At 39.1% G+C, this 17,648-nt stretch overlaps 1 long non-coding RNA gene across 1 annotated transcript in view; it reads right to left on the bottom strand.

The window, feature by feature from the left end:
• LOC146439429 (uncharacterized) overlaps positions 1–17,648 on the bottom strand; it is a 106,411-nt gene that overhangs the window by 34,367 nt on the left and 54,396 nt on the right. The gene's annotated exons all lie outside the window — the stretch shown is intronic.

A 17,648-nucleotide genomic window follows, 5' to 3' on the forward strand; every position in this document is an offset into this window, starting at 1 on the left:
TTCTTTTTCTTGATTTTTTATATAGAAAATGTAATTTAATTTTCTCCTTTTTTGCTCTTTCATTCACTTAAACTATTACCATAATGCTTTTACTCATGTAGGTATCAAATTTACCCTTAAAATGAGCCAAATAATGAAAAGTCCCCCAGAACATCATGGGGTTTTAGTTAATTAAAGCTTACAGTTCCACAGGGAGTAAATCCAAAAAGTTACACCCTTTCTACAAGTCCAGCTAACAACTGAGTATGTCAGAGATGATGTGCCAAAGCTCTGTAATTATCATCTCCCCTTTCTTTTCCAAAAGTTTCTGATCAGAAGATTGTGTGCCCCAGGATAAAATTGCTCTGCTATTTTGTACAACAAATACAGGTAGGGCAGGACTCCAGCTGGGGTGGCAGTGCTATTACTGTTATTTCTATTACTCTCTCTGTTACCATTACATTACTATGCTATATGCTCTCTTCCTAGCCTGCAAAAAAATGTCCCTTCCTAAACTGGTATAGAGATGATGGGACATTCAACCAGATCCTTTTCCTCCTTCTTCCAATCCCACTTCTTCAAGAAAAAAATTAGAACGTGAATAGCAGCCAGATAATGAAAACAATATTGTGCCTAGTGTTTGCATGAAATTTATAAAGAGATTGCCTAGAATTTTTTTTGTTTGTTTATGAGAGTATTCAAAACATCTGTATATGGACAGAAGAGCATGCAAAACCAAGCAATAATCATTTGCACTTAGGAGTGATGAAAAACCTCCCAAAAACTTGGGGGTTTGTCAGTTTAATTTTTTAAATGTTGTTGATGTACAAAAACAAATATGTCATAGTACTAGCAATTGTATAAAGTTTACACAGGTGTGTTTTCAGAAAGAATATCTCATATCCAAATATCAAAACTTAAACTCTCTTCCCAGCTAACTGTGAGCTTAGCCTGTTGCAAGAAATGCATTCAGTGTCACATCACCTAAAATATTTTCTCAGATCCAGGAGAATTTCCCACAAACCATATTTACTCTTAGCACAGCACATTGAGGCATACAATAGAGATTATTTTGTATTCAGAATTTGTATATATTGCTACAATAATCAAAATTATTGATGCGTTTTCACTATCTTCTGAATTCCTTTAGGTCAGAGCTTGTTTCTGGTGCCACCAAACCAAAAATAATAAAGAGGCACTGCTGAAAAACCTGTGGCAAAGCTATAGTTTTATACTCGCATTTCTTGAACCACTTTTATCTCTATAAGAGGAATTCCCCCCACCTCAGTTTTAGACATACGTTGCCTTTCAGAAGCATCTGATTATTTGTTTGGCTTCAAGGCTCACCCTCAGTATTGCACCCATTGCATTGCTCAGTCCATGCCTTGAAATAAGACATACACAATAGTTGCTGGCCCCTTTCTCACCATGGAACAATTTTACTGTTAGCAGCTACAACCATCCCCACTATCTCCCACATCCTCACTGAAATACCTACTTCCCTTGCTGTCTGTACCACAGTCTTTATGAGGAGCTCTTTCCTGAGTGTTGGTTTCATGTTTCTAAATAGGAGGAACCTTCTGACCTTTTCCAGAAGCTCACAGACACCAGGAGAGCCATAAGTCACCCAAATCTGGCAGTAAACCTGACTGCATGTCTACTCGTTCTGCTCTCTCTCCTGTGCTTTCATATTTCATCCTGTCTCTTGGTGGTCATGGATGTATATATTTACCTAATAGCAAAGTCTCTCATGTGCTCTTGATAAAGAGCCTGGGGTCCCACCTGGGAGGTTTAATTGGCACAGGCACAGAGATGTTAAATAACCACAGACAAGCTATAGGTAAAGTCTTCCGGAGCTCATGGGGTTGTGTGATCCCAGATGTGATCATCTGTAACGTGCCAGTGAGCCATACAAAATAGAGACTGCAATACCCTGGTGATAAAGAAGGCGGGTATGCAGTCCTGCTCCTCACAGCTCTGCTCCTGCCCACAAGTGTCTCCCAGAGAGGGCAGAGAGGGAATGACAAAGGGAATCAAAAGAAGGTGATGAATCCCTGGCACTGTTAAGACTTAGTTGAAATGTTTTCATTTTCAGTTGTGATTGAGGAGGCTAAGGAAAGGGTCATTATAAGGATCACTGTTTTCCTTCGTTCTCTGAAGAGGCACAAGATAAATTGCAACCAGGCTGCATTTTTTTTCTGTACTTTACAGCAGAAGTTAGTGATCCCAGTAACCAATATATTTAATAACACTATTTGGAGCAAGAGTTTGCACCTGTGTTAATTTACAGGTTTTGCAAAAGCAGAGCCAAGGGCTGGCTGCTGGAAAAATGGGAATGAGATCCTGCCACATTTCTCCTGGACAAGTTCCTTTCTCACCACTCTCACCTGGCAGCAGACAGAGCTCCACATGCAGCTGAGCATTTTCAAGAGGTTTGCAAATATTTTATTTCCAAGTAAAATCTAATTTTCATAATTATTTGATTCATTCTGAGTTTTGCCAGTTGTATTGGTCATAAAGAAACCACCTAAGATTGTTTTAAATGCGTTTCAAATACATCCTCTAGCAAATAACACTGTCAAAAGTCTTGCTGGCTCACCAATGGCCCATTGCTTCTATTACAATGAAATCAATGGAAAAGGCACAGCAGTGTCTTGAGAGACCCTTTATAAACTGCACAATAAAGTGAAAGGCTTGGATAAGGATGTGACATTAAAGATTGTGGATTTAAAGCCACATATGTAGCAGATGTGTTTCATTGTACAGAGAATACACAGCAGCTTCCTATTTCCAGTGACCAGAGATCTGGCACATTAACATGAAACAAGATAAATAAATGTCAGAGCATCTAATCCTCTCATATAACTTTAGTAAATGGTTATAAACAATCATAGTAAATGATTTTTATTTACTGCAATAGTGTGACAGTGATAAAATAAAACAGGATCTAAAATCGGGTAGGTAGGCACCAAGATGGACTGTGAATTTTCTCTATCTCAAGTATTTTCTCTATCTCAAGGGCAGGTATTTTTAAGTGCATGTACCAAAATATTCCTAAAATATCTAAATGGCACAGGAGTTTATCTCACACACACACACACACTTCAGCTCTGTGCACCTCACTGAGAAAGGTCAATGGGGCATGACCCAGCCTGTGCAATGGGTTCTCCAACTGGGAAGCAGCTGTTGAGATCAATGAGATGGGCACAACGGTCAAGCTCGGGCACTTACAATTGAAACCTGTAAGGATTATAAAAAATATTTCCATTTACAACGAAGCGAGGGAAAGATTTATAAAGGAAATCTATATCTGCAGTTCCCTAGGCAAGCTGTCTCTTTCACTGAATAGCTCAAGCAGTTTTCACTCTGCTTGAATAACCTGCAATTATTTGCTTTATCAGCAGTTCTGTTCATTGAATCTTGACACCTGATTAGGAAAAGGAACTTCCACCCTCTGAATTAGATCACAAGCGAGGCTAAAAGAAACTACTGAATTTCAGACTTGCTGCATGCAAATTTATGAATTTCCACAAACCAGAGAAGCTTATTCAAAATCATTTGGCCAAAAAATATAAAAAATTAACAATTCTGGGGAAAGTTACCAATACTGCGTGAGAGTCCAAGAACAGGAGAAGGAGCTGGCCATTATGCTGCCCAAATATAGAGGTCTCCAGCTCTGTATTTAGGTAATTACTGCGTTTTGACTGGAAGTATAAATTTCAGATGGGGTCTTCTAAAAGAAGCTCCCACAGAGCATAGTTTGTTTCAAAGCCTGGAAAGAGCCCATTGCCTTCCTACCTTTTCAAAAACTTTGGGTTTTGGCCAATACTGGTTTTAAAAAGAAACCATGTAGCTTTCTCAACATAAAAATAGATCCCATGTCCAACTTGGTTTGTAAACCTTCAAAGAGATCTGTCTTCGACTCCCACTCTCCAGAAAAAGATGGATGAATGCAGTAGATTATGTAGGTACAATTTAAGTTGGATTTGATTAAAGGGAACTCTTAAATAATCAAGATCCTTTCCCTTCCAATGTAAACATGAGCTATGTCCTCTCATACAGTAGTGCTCCCAGCTGGGACTTCCTGTGGATGTTTTGTTAGCATTTTCACGTGTCTCTGTGCCTGCCTCTGACAGCACAGGTTGGTGCAGCATGGCAGGATTTCTTTGGTATAGGCAAAGTGCCTGTGGCTCTCACTGCCCAGCACTGTACATTATGGAAACTCCCAAGGGAGCAGAGCAGGTATGCCCTGTTGATTTATCACCGTGGCTAAGCAGGTTCACTGCTTTCTAAGGCCAGAAGGGAGTGTTATGATCACACCCTATCTTCACATTTCTCTTTTTGCATGCAAAGGAACATTTGAGCAAGACTGCAACAGGACAGGACTAGAGGAAATAGATATCCTCATTCTTCAGTATTGAAGAGAAATGTCAGGTTAGGACCTTGTTTTTCTGACAAAACAAGAGACGATTATCAGCACTTATATCTCAGTCTATAACTTCCACACAGGTTTTATCCATTTTTCTATGATGAGGAAATAAGCTCTCTGTTTATAACTAAACAGCTCCTCACTCTCAGGAACAGACTTCCTAAAATTTATGAAGATCACTGAAAAAAGCACTCACTTCTTCATTCCCATTGAATATTCCAAAGATAATCACAAAAAAACAGTCTTTCATAGTTTGAAGCAGTAACTTACTGCAACAACTAACTTAAAATGCAAAGTCCTAGCAACCAGAGCTACATAAAGGCTACTGGATGGTCTCCAGACCCCCTGCAGGAGCCTTGACATGGAAGATTATACTAATTTATAAGACAGGCATAATTTATGGGAAGACAAAACCATAATATGAGCAAGCAGACTGGGCAAAAGCAACCCTGGCACATGTCCAGGGACATGCACTGTTGAAAGGCTGGTGGGTGAGCTGCAACCCTTTTGACTCCCCTTTCCTCCTCATCCTGTCCATAAATCCTTGTGTTCTCAGCTCTGACAGATGCTATGAAAAAGCTTCACTTCAGGTAGAGAAGAAGTCATAGCTGGAAAACATCCTTCCGGTCTCACTTTGGAGAAAAATGGGATAACAGAAAAGAGTATGAACTTCCAACATCTTCCAACATCTTCCAACAAATAAATCCTCACAGAAAGCTCTATAACATAGATAGATGATAGATAGATTAAATGATAGATGATAGATAGAGATAGATAGATAGATAGATAGATAGATGATAGATTAGATAGATAGATGATAGATAGATAGATAGATGATAGATAGATAGATAGATAGATAGATTATAGATCCCAACCAATATGGTCTTTGAGAAGACATTTTTCCATACCCTCAGGAGCGCTGTGGGTACATATATATGTGTACATCCACTCACACAGCTGAAGTATTAGATCACATTTAGACCATAATACAGTTCCAGACTGGCAGGGGAATTTTTAGTCCATCAACAACAAACTGGTATTCTATCAGCACTATATTTAAAATAAATCATGTTTGAAGCCTGGTGCATGTCACTGCCACACAACAGAGGATCCAGGGCTGACTCAGCTGCCAAGAGTAAAAGACTACTGCTTGTGGGAATAAAGGAGGAGGTTGATTAAAAATATTTGGATGTATGCAAGCAGGGCTAAATTCAGAGAAACACCTAAATCAATAAACATCAGCTTTCAGGCTCTCTTGGGGAAGGCCAGAAATTACTCTCACCTGTAGGAAAGTAAATTCTAATGAACACTTGTCATATGATGATAAAACTTCAATTCACTTAAATGGAAGTACCTGACTATAAAAAGTAATTGATTACATACTATAAAAGAGAAAAGGCAATTACAGACAGAGAATGCAAGAAAATCCTATTATATACAGGATGAAAATTGCTGTACTGTAAATAAGATAAACTCTCATTTATGTATTTATCTAGAGAAGTTCTGATCTATGATGGCTACCTCATAAAACCATTGTGCCCTGTGAAGTTGTTGAGTAAGTAAAATGAAATTTACATCCCAATGAACCAGAAAATGTAATGTTATCAGTAGAAATGCTTTATTTTTTTCCTTCATTATAATATTATTTTTCCAAATTAAAAACCTGATCCTGCAAATATGATCTCTCCTGCCCACAAGCAAATTACTGATGTTTTAAACATTTCTAATTTGTGCTTGCTCTCAAACAGTCCAAGAACTTACTTATAACAGGACTTTGATCTGAACATGAGGATTCACCAAATAATTTGAGTAAAACACCTTTTAATCTTTATCAAAAATTTTCGTTTGGACTCTATGTTTTTAGGAGGGTTATTGGACATTACAAATTATACTATGCATAATTCCTCCCTCCCTGAAACCTTTTAACCCACAGACAGCAAAGTAGGAACCAGTGAATTACATTCTGTCCTCCTGACCTTTAGGTTAAGCCAAGTGTGCTCTGCAGTATCATCAATGAAGCAGTCACAGTTTTATTGCCCTCCTTCCAAAAGGCTGCTGAGCATTAAAGCTACCCAGTGGTATTGTATTTAAAGGGCAAATCTGAACATGATACTGGTTTCAAATGCACATCCTTACCCCTCATAGCAGGCCTGATCCAATGCCCACTGAAGTCACTTGGGGTGGCATTGCCCTCCTTTAACTTTACGCAGTTAAAGCAAAAATATCTACATCTTAGCCAAATCTCTCTCTTTATAGTCAATGAAAGAAAATAGGTTCTTTACAGTGTGTTTCATTTGTCCAGTTTTTCACTTCTACATGAGGACAGAATAAATCTCCATCCTGGAGCTCCTCTATTTTTCCATTGATTATAAAGTGATCACAGCATGACTCAGATGACTTTATGGACATCTAAAGTTAGGTAAGAGAAACTTGAACCTCTGGTTCACAAAGTATTTTGGTTTTTCTTTTACTTTGTACAAGGTTGCACTGTGGTGCAAGTGTGAATCAGGACATGAAAATTTTCAGTCTCTACAGTTGTACCTGTGATGAGGAATACTTCAAAATAACCTGAAGAAGGAAAGGAATCTCCAGGTCCTCTCTGAGAAACCCTGAGTGCCCCAGTGTGCATCGTCAGGGTTACATAGATCTCTGGAGATGAACAGCAAAGTGAGTGTTGATTTAAATTAATTCTAATGCATTAAATGTAAGTTCCAAGTTGCCATACACTGGGTCAGAAAGCAGAGTGTTCTCATTTTACACAGAATACCCCTTATGCAGTCCCCTGCAAGTCCCACATGTAAGCTTCTCTGCCAGGACCTGTCACAGTGTCTGGGGAAATCTGGAGCAATTGCAGAGTTGTGCCCTAGCCCTGTGCCAGGGGGATGTGATGTCCAGCTTGTCCCTACATGTGGACACTTCCGTGTTTTCAGTGTTCCCCAGCAATACTGTCTGGCAGATTGGATTGATGGGCAACAGACAGGGTGGCCATGGCCAGCACAGGGCAAAGAAGGTTTCGCAGCAATCACTCAAGGGCATGAACGTTTCATGAACTTGATCCAAAGACTGTGAGTGTATAAAAATCACTCTGGTGTAAACTTGCAAACTGTCGGTTCTGTATAAACAGCTTTCACCACTCCTGCATTATCTACTTGCAACATTTCAGATGCAATTTTAAGTTGTCATCAGTGTATCTAATATAATTCAGACTCTGGACACTGAGAGAGGTGGGTAAAAGCCTCTTCCTTTGATTTTAACTCTGCCTGTGCTTAAAGTAACTGAAAAACCATATTTAATTATTTGAGAACAGAGCTAATCATTTTCTGTTTTGTTCTGTAAACTGCCAGAAGATACTAAATACAAATTTAACACTGTAACATAAGGGCCCCTTTCTCTTCCTTAATATTTTAAGAGTTCATTTGGTTCTATACTAATTATTTGATTTCTTATCTTTATTTCTTATCTTTATTATTGAAATTTACATGTTATGAGAGAAAAATTCTAAGTCAGGAGTTTTGCCTGAGTAAGAAGTCTGTAAATGAAAAACTGGCTTGTTTTTTCACAGACATATGTAACATTCTGAATGCAACAAAAACAGTTTTAGATAAAGGAAATAATATGAAAAGGAAAAGAAGGAGATTGAATTTCCAGTGATGTACTTCCAGGCATTTGCATTAATACTTAATGCTTCCAGCTCTGCTCTCTCAAGAATCTATAAACAAGATAACTGGCTCCTTTATGAAAGAATAACATGGGTCTAAAAGATTATATAATGAGATGCAGCTTCTTTTGCAAAAATTACTAAAACCCTACTTGCTAACATAGTACCTGCCCTTAAGAAATGCACATATTTAAATGCATTAATTATAATGTGTTGACTGTATTATCTAAGAAATTGATTTATTTTTCTTTCCTTCTGCAGATGCTAATTAGGTCCTGTGGCAGATTTGTTTGAGTGTACAATTCCCAAGCTTTTATGCTGTAATTTAAAATAAATTCTGAGATGTAAATTTCATTCTCTTGTTTTCTTTTTTTCTTGTTACTATAGTTCCTCCTATGCTCCCCAATCCATTCTGGAGATGAGCTTTCCAATTTTTTAAGTCCTGTTTAGAGATCTTAGGCACAAAATCCTCTCTAAGCAAACACACTGACAAACTTTACATTATTTTTGTGACGGTAAGATGCTCAATAATTACTCAAGTACACTGGTGAACAGGTTTGAATTTTTGCACTGACAACGTGAATGTTGATGGTTTCTTTTTTTGTACTTGGGAAAGCCATCTCTTGAGCTAAACCTTCAAACAGCTCTGCACAGCACCAAGTGGTCAGCTCTGCACCCTGAGATCAGACTTGTGTGAACATAAAGGCTTCATTGCTGCAGGTGAACAATAGCTCCAGAAACATGTGTTTGCAATTGTTCTCTTTATTTTTTTATTGCAAAAAATACAAATGAAATAAAAGATAATCACTGCTTATTTTAGTCGTTGTGTTGGATTCATGTATCTAAGATTTGTCATCCTTTTTTCTGAGCCAGTGCATGGGAATGGCCCTCCAGCCACACCTGACACACTTAGACAGATCACAAGAATTTGTGATATCTGAAGCACTAATGCTCAAAATGCTCCTGAAAAATGGGAAACAAACAAATTAATTTAGCCTCTTACACTTGTCAGAACTATATTGTGATTTGGCTTCATTTCACATCTTTATCTCCCAACATTTGCCTTAGACTTACTCTGAATTCTGCACAAAACTTCAGCATCCAAGAGCAAGCAGAAATAATGTAGAAATCCAGTGCTTAGTAATGTTCATTTTTATTGTGTTAATTATCTGAAAAGTATGATTTGAGTTCACTCAATAACTTCCACAGCTTTCCATTCTCAAAAAAATTGCCTTGAGAAGATAAATGTACACTGAATCCTGTGGAGAAGACAGAGGAAGAATGGGTTACCTGTACTACAGGATTGAGCAATTATCTTGCATGAATACTACTGGACAAAGAGGAAGACTGGGACTTGTAACTCCATGGCTGGGTGTTTGAGACCCTGCTAAGGGGATGGGACATTGAGAGATTTGCCATAGAAAGAGAAGTTTGCCTCTGTCTTTTCTCCACTCCGCATTGTTTTAACTCCTTTCTCTTCTTTCCCAAGGTAGAACAAGTTAGTTTACAAGTCTGGCTGAGTTCAGCACATAGGAGAATTGGTTAATAATCATTTTGCACCCTTCCCATTCATACAGATCAGGTCTGTGTTTTGGCATGTTCACTTGAACAGGAACCTCAGTCTCAGGTCTCCATTTGCAGCCTGAAGCAAGTACTTACTTTCAGATGCAATTGTAAGGACAATGCCTCCTCAGATGGATTTAGTTTCTGACAAAATCCTGTTACAGGTGTTTGAAATAAAGTAGAACCAAACTGGGCCTCCTTTCCTCTCTATTTTTTTTCTTCATTTTTTAAATTGTTAAGCAAAAGGTGACTTTTTGTCAAGACAGGCTAGGCACTCCTAAAAGAAAAATTGGCTTAGTCGAGGCAGCGGCATGAGGCATCATCTTGGGCTTAGCTCTGCACAGAGTTAATTCAGGCAAGCATTAGGAAGACCAAGAGCAGTTAAGTACCCCAACCATAACCTTTGATAAAAAAGCTTGTTGCCACCCTGCCACCCTTCTGTAGTCAGTCTCACCCTGCACCTTGTACCTCTTTCTGCAGAGCAGCTTGGCCAAAATGGGATTGAAGTCAATGGAGTTATTTCTACTTCAGAGCCCCATATCTGACAATAATTCAGCTATCCTCTGCATTTAATGTGGCCCCAGCAAACCACCCTCAGCAGCAGCATATACAGACAGGACTTTCTGTGGAAGGTCTCCACTAGCAGTGCCTGCTCCCCCTCCAGCCACAGAAGCACCAGCCCAACACCTGATTCTGGGGTTGATTTTGTTTAGTGTGGGGGAAAAAAGAAGGAAAAAAAACCAAAAAAGGCTGAAACTTTTCTCTGTGAATCACACTGAACATGCATAGCTGAGGGAAAGGATGGGAAATGGCTGATGGTTGTCAGTTAAACTCAAGGTGCTCACTACTCAACAAAAGCACCACAGAAATCCCAAAGGTGACTGTGTGGGGTTTCAGAGTGGTTCTGCTGCTGTTGTTGCTCTCAGGGTTTTTTTCTCAAATCCTGGACTGAGATTTTTCTTCTAGAAATGAAAAAGAATTTCTGAGCTAATGTGTTACTGAGGCACTGCAAAACAATACATTCACTTTACTTCCAGGCATATTTTGTGTTCAAAATAAAACAGTAACAAAAATAAAATTACTTTCATGCTATCCAGAAGAGGACTTTGTTAGGCAGCCAAGAATGTTCCCTCATTATTTCAGGCTGTCATTGAGCCTGACTTTTGTAATAATAATATTTTTATTACTTTGCATTAATAGGAAACACGAGCCAACACTGTCCAGATATAGCTGAGATGAGTGATCACAGCTCCCAGGACTGCACACATAGCTCACAGCACCAGGAACACTCTTGTCTTTCTCAGCACAGAGCACACCACTAGCCCTGCAAAGAAACTCCACCACCAGCCCCTGGCACAGCTTGGCAGGAGAGTCCTCAGGGAAGCACAGAGGAGCTCCCATCCCAGAAACAAATGAAGGGGATCTACAAAGGGAGCCTCAGGAAAAAGGAGCAGATTTAAAAATATAGGGTTTCCAGGAGATGTCACGTGCCAACAACCCGTTGAGAGGCTTTGGGCATACATGTAGTGATTTCCTCATTTTCTGTGCTGAAATTCCTATGTTTTTAGGAGATCATGTTCATTTAGACCCCTCTGTCTTCAGCTTGCACAGCCCTATGTCCTTCTCTTTCTCATCACCTGTTACAGAATTCCTGTCTGTAGCTGGGTGTGTATGCTTGCTCCAAAGGTTTACCACCCTTCCACTTCAATCCCATCCTGTTTTGGTTTGGCCATTATTTCAGCACCCGCTTACAGGAATATGATGGATTCCATTGGCTCTTGTAATGAGTTGAAGGATCAGGCAGAAGTTTCCTATCTGCTCTTCCCGTGGTCCCTGCATCTGATAAGAAGTTCACAACACTTTCCTGTTTCAGATTTCTATTTTTGATGTACTTCAGAACAAAGCATTCCCCGAATTATTTCAGGAAACCTCTGAGAGCTGAGAGCAGACTTTCTGCATTTTCTTTTTAATTATATCTAAACTAGGGATATACACACTCTGTGAATGTTTCCCTCTTTTAAGGAAATACAGGGTGGAGGAGGGTGTGTCTCTGATCTGAAAACACCATGCTACATGATTCATGACAGAGTTTGTATTCCTTCCACCTACACCATTGTGTTTATTGTCACCCACCCCACCCCCTGCACACTAGCCTCTGCAGAAAGCAGTCCTTCATATCTCTCAACAAGACAAAAATTCCTACAAATACTTTGCCCCGTTTTAAAACTAGTTACAGAGCCAGAAGCAATTATCACCATATCCATTAAATGATCATTTTAGCAGGAGAAAATCAGGAGAAACAACGCTTTCTCTGGAAAACAAAATAGACCATCAATCTGCAATCCCTTTTCCAAAGCATCCCTGCCTCACCATTAGCTAAAGGAAACTACTACTTCACCACACTATTTACCAGTTCTCTCCATCTCACCCATTAAAATTAATTAAGCTCTTTCCTTAAAAGAGATTATAAAAAATTTCCATTGCCCCACTAAAAGTGGGGAATTCCACCTGAGCTACTTGAAATAATTATTAACTTTTGGTATGGTTAATATCTTGTGGTTGCCTGATTTCCAGGCTTCTTTCAAGAGTAAATAGTTCATGTAGCAAGAGCCAACAAATTCTTGGGATATTTTTACAGTAAGTATGAAATTCTGAGCTGACACAGATGTCCTGCTAACTAGCCAGAAAATGTGACTGCCCTGACTACTGTAGTGCTATGCCAGTGAAAGAATCTGCCTCTCCATCTAGTGTTTTGAGGATAATTTGAGACCAAAATCTATTCCCAGCTGAAAGAACAAGCTGTGTTCAACCCAGAAATTACAAATGGCTTTTCCTTCAGTTTAGGCAATCCATAGGAAATAAGCACTTTGGCTTTTGGCTGAGTGTCGCTTTCTCAATACTCTGCTGTCTACACAAATGACAAAACAGATATTCCGGTACCAGCTGATACATTTTCTAGATTACATGAAAAGATGTAGCTTTATCTGCAGTTTGGTTTGTAGGTACAAAAACTGTATCCATTAAGGCTTCTGTTAAATACCATCAAGCACAAAGAGATTTGTCACAAGCACCTCAGCTTCCTACAGAGGTTATGAACCAAATCAATTGACCTAAAATCTAATACTAGAATCCTGGTTAATACTCTCTTTCTTGAATTTTGCCAGCCCATGTCTATTTCCACACAAAGCCCAAGAACTCAGATTTTTATGCCCATCCTTTCCCCCAAACAATTATAGAGAAATGATGCATTCTCCTCATGTTACTTCTTCTGTAACCTGTGGACATGCTAAGACAACTCCCCATGGCCACCACTTGTTTCAGACAAGTACTTTGATATTAACTTTATTACACTTTCAGAATTTACAGTGATCTGACGCACAGATTAATAATTATAATTTCCCCAGTTTATAAAGCCCAAGCATTTTAGGCTTTTAGATACCTTTGCCCATTAACTGGCTTAAATAGCTCTGTGATTAGGAGCAGTGTGTCTTCCTGTATCAGATGCTTTCATAACAGTCAGATCATTCTGTAACTCTCACCACAGAGAAAATAAACTCTTAACTCTATCAGTACAATATATTTTCTCAAATGAATACACTGACTGAACATGTGATGTGCACAATGATTTTTCTGTAGATGGTTTGACAGTCAAAGACAGGGCAAGTCCTAGGGTTTTTTTGTTTGAAAACTCTGGTCTTAGCCATATATTTAAGTTTTCTTTAAAGTTATGTTGAGATAGCATTTTGCATTTAGTTAATAAGGAAATCCCACTCCATCTCCATCTTATCTTCACATTGTTTGTCAGGCCTTGTGGCTGGAGTCCACTTCACAGTGTGCACAGTGTGCCTGTGCTCTGACTCCTGCTCCCCCATCATGCACCACTCAGCACGAGGAAAGCAGTGACTGGAGGGATGTCCACTTATCAGTCATTGTCAGGAGCTGGCAGCGACAGCAGGAAAGCTAACACCCCAGAAATCTCTTAAATAACCGAAGTGCAAGAGAAGAAAATAATCAAAACAAAATAAGGTTGCAGACAGGGGAAGAGCAAAGACTGGTATTAAAAGTATATGGACACTTTCTTGGCACAAAAATAGATGTTGTAGGAGTGCCATGTGTTTGTATGCACAGAATTAATTAATTGATTCCTTATTACTCAGTGTTCAAAAACGTTTTTTCAAAGTTTTGCAAACTAAGGGATCAAATATTATGTATTGAAAATATTTCCTATTTTATGTCCTTGTGTATTATTTCATGTCGCCGTCTACTAGGATTTCTTTCAGGCATATGTACTGGCTTACTAATTATTCTAACTTCTATTAAGAATGTTATCTTGAAACATTCACTCTCAGCAGTGTTTTAAAGGAATATGCAAATATATTTGTCTTCAGTCTTCTGAATATTGAGGGACTAGTCATCTAATCTTCCACTTCCTTAAAGCAAACTGAACAATACCTTTTGAAAGGAATTAAATTAAATTTTCTGCTGAAAATTGAGGTGTTTTATAGCAGTGGAGCTGGATATAGACCTCTTTCAAATAGTGTGAGAATGAAAACTACTTGCATAGTATTTCAGTGTTACACTATTATTAAAAAAATCTGGTTGTAAGCACGGTTTTAAGCAGATTTAGGGTTCTTTAAAGGTGTGTAAGTCACCACAAGGCAACTAAGAATCATGCAGTGAATCTCTGCTCCTTGCCCCAGGGCTCTAACTAAACTATTTGGCTTTGTGGTAGCGGAATGTGCAGACAATGGGAAGAGCTGAGCTCTCCCCTCCAGGAGGGGATGTTAAAGAGCAAGTTAGACTGCACCCATAAGCAGTGAGAGTCTTGACACGCTGTTTCCCTGCAGGGAGGTGCAAGGCATTGCCTGAGGATCTTTTTGCAGCTTCAGACTTGTTTCCACCACCCTGATGTGTCAGAGATGGGAAGCAGTAAACCATCAGCCCCCCCTCAACCCGCCCCGAGCAGATCATCATATTTATAATCTCCATATGTGCACACTGACCCACCTCAATTCCTACTTTTGCTCTTCTGCACTGCCGTGTGTCTTTGCCAGATAAAACAACATGAAAGAAAATCCCACAACTGCATATACATTTTTCTTTAAACAAGTCCAAGCCTGTTTTCAACCCCTGACTCACCCTAACTCACCCAAGCCATGGGGTAGTCCTTGCTTGGGGTGAGTTTTGGCATCCTGGAGCTCAGCAAGGGAGAAACCCTATATACAAGCCCTGGGGGATAATTCCATGTACACTGGTGCTTTAAAAGTAGCAGATGGAGCTGTTCCCACCAGCACCTCATCCTGGCTTTATCAGCAGCTGGATATGCACAGCACTTCGCAGTTCCATTTGGCCAATTTTAGCCAGAGATTTCAGCTTGATCTGCTTAGCTGAGGGGCACCACACACTGCACCAAGGTGCTGGAGGAGAAATTAAGTGAGAAGGAGGCAGCAGAGGGTTGGCAGGACAGACCCAGCTCTTCAAGTGGCTCTGTGTTAAGCCAAGGGGAGTCCCCTGCACTTGGGATGCAAACTCAATTGCCTTCAGGAATTCATGTCATCCTCATTCTCCAAACAACCTGGGACACTGCAGCCATTCTTCACAGGAGCCTGACTCCAGGAGCTGAGCAACTACACGGCAAGATTTATCCCTCCATGATCAGGGATAAAGCAGCACATCTTGCAGCCTTTTCATTATTTTGTCTGTTAAGGATTTGTCTTAAATCCTTACACAGTGTCAGCCATGTAAAACTTCTCTGTAGCATCTCCTGTTAAATCTTCATTGTTATGTGGGGAGGGACAACTAAACTCCAAATGGATTTTGAAGCATTTCACTTAACTGAGAGTGGCTTACTGCACTCCTCATGTATTAATTTCATATGCTGAGGTTTACGTCACAGTGACAAGATAAAGGGTTTCAGAAAATCATTTTTCAGTAATTTATAAACAAAAAACCCTGGCAATCATCCAGCTGAGAAATCTTGTTCTGATAAAAAAGTGTAATGCATCTAAAATGTGTGTTGACCATCAATACAATCAGTAGATAAACAAAAATCTGAGTACTTCATTATTCGCACATGTCCATACTGTGCATTAACATAACATGGAGTAAACGAGAATAGACAGTCAATTTGTTTTATACATAAACACTATTTGAATATATAGATGCATTACCAACAATTCTAGCTTATTATTCTAAAAGGATTTTGTAAATTGTTATGCTTAATATACTACCACATTTTTTATAAATTGCTCTATTAGCACAATATATGGAAATAGTGTCATGCAGATTGCTAGTTAATTGAGTCTGTTTTTCTCATTTATTTCCATTTTTCTTTGTGAGGTCAGAATTCAGCTGAAATACAAGGATCAGGTTCTTCTCTCAGCTACACTGGATAGTCTCTGAGTTACTACACTGGACTCATTTTAAGAAAGTGAACCTACAGCCTGATTTTCCATGTTGTAAATGCCATGAAAGAAGAAAAGATTCCTCAAAATGTTTCTGCAGCTGAGATGAAATTAGTTTACCCATTACTAACAGGATGCTCAAGTATTTCTTTTTTTCTCTTACCACAGAATTAGTCTAGACAGTAAATTCTAATTTCATCTAAAATAATGTGGTTAAATTGCCCATGGAATTATTGTCATTTAACCAAGTTTAGAGGAAATAATCAATGCTGGGGGGAAAAAGCACGTGTAAGAAATTAACAAAGTGTGTAGAAAAGGCAAAGACAATTAACAAAAATGTGGAAATTATCCTCACTCTAGGATGACTTCCAAAGACTCTGGTAGCAATTCCCCATTGCACACAAACCTGACTGAAGCTCCTTTCATTAGACTTTTTCTCTATCATAAACAATATGTGCCACATTTTTGAAGACGTGCATTCCAGAGGATACAGCATCACATTGCAAACAACTTAATCCCAAATATTTGGAAAATGTGGGGCTAGATCTTGAGTGCTTTCAAAACACTCACATACACAGAAAGAATATCAAGGGGACCTGATCACCTCAAAGAGGAGGGAGATGATTCCACCTCTCTGATCTCCAAAGGCTCACAGAGGCAGCAACAGGCTTGACAGCAGAGGGAAATAAATGTTCCCATCCCTTTCTTCCATAAGAGGCATTTCATGAAAGAGAGGCACAGGAAGCCAATCTTGTCAGGAGAGGTTAATAGAGACGCTAGAGGTTGGAGGCATTGGGAAATGGGGTGTTACACAAGGAGACAGCCCAGAAGTGCTGCCAAAAGCACCCTGTCTCTCCAGCAGTGGGGCAGAGGAAAGTAAGAAGTACCTGAGAAGTCAGAGGGGAGACAAGAGAGACAGGCACAAAAAGTAGAATGCATTAGAGCAGGTAAGGTACAAAGGAAATACATCTGATTGCTGGCCAGGGGGGAGAAACAAGATACACTGGGGATATATTTAAGGACAACTAACAGTTTTAGAGCAGGACTAGTTAAGGGAGAGAAGTGAAATTGCTGTAAGGCGTGATTTTTCATCAAAGAAACCTGAGATTTTGGCAGGTTTTTGCCAGCCTGAGTGCTAAGGGGCCTAGTAGAGAGTATCAAGGCTTTGGGGTAGAAGCATTCTTTGCCATGCAGAGTTTCTGCAATTTCACTCACCTATACTGCCTGCCTTTTGCACCTCTTGCCTCTCGAGGCGCAACAACTGCTTCTTAAAATGTGCTCAATAATTTCTTATTGAGCTCAAAATCAGCATTTGTCTTACTTTAATGAGCATAATAATATAACTTGTGCTCTTTCATCAGATGGAGCACTGGGGCCCTGCCTCAGATGGAGCAATCTACTCTTATTGTTATAGGAGCAATTTGTAGATTATTTGTTTCTCTAATATTGATAAAGGCTTAGACAGAAAAGGGAAATACATCCTGATCAAGATGCCAATATATTTTTAAAAAGAAAAAAAAGTAATATATAAAATTAAATTAAAAGCTCAAGAATTGAAATAGAAACTGACTTTTCTTCATGATTTATATCAATTTTCCCTTTAAAAATATCTTTT

This window comes from Lichenostomus cassidix, chromosome 3 (assembly GCF_008360975.1).
Source record: "Lichenostomus cassidix isolate B80296 chromosome 3, HeHo_3.0, whole genome shotgun sequence".
NCBI lineage: Eukaryota > Metazoa > Chordata > Aves > Passeriformes > Meliphagidae > Lichenostomus > Lichenostomus cassidix.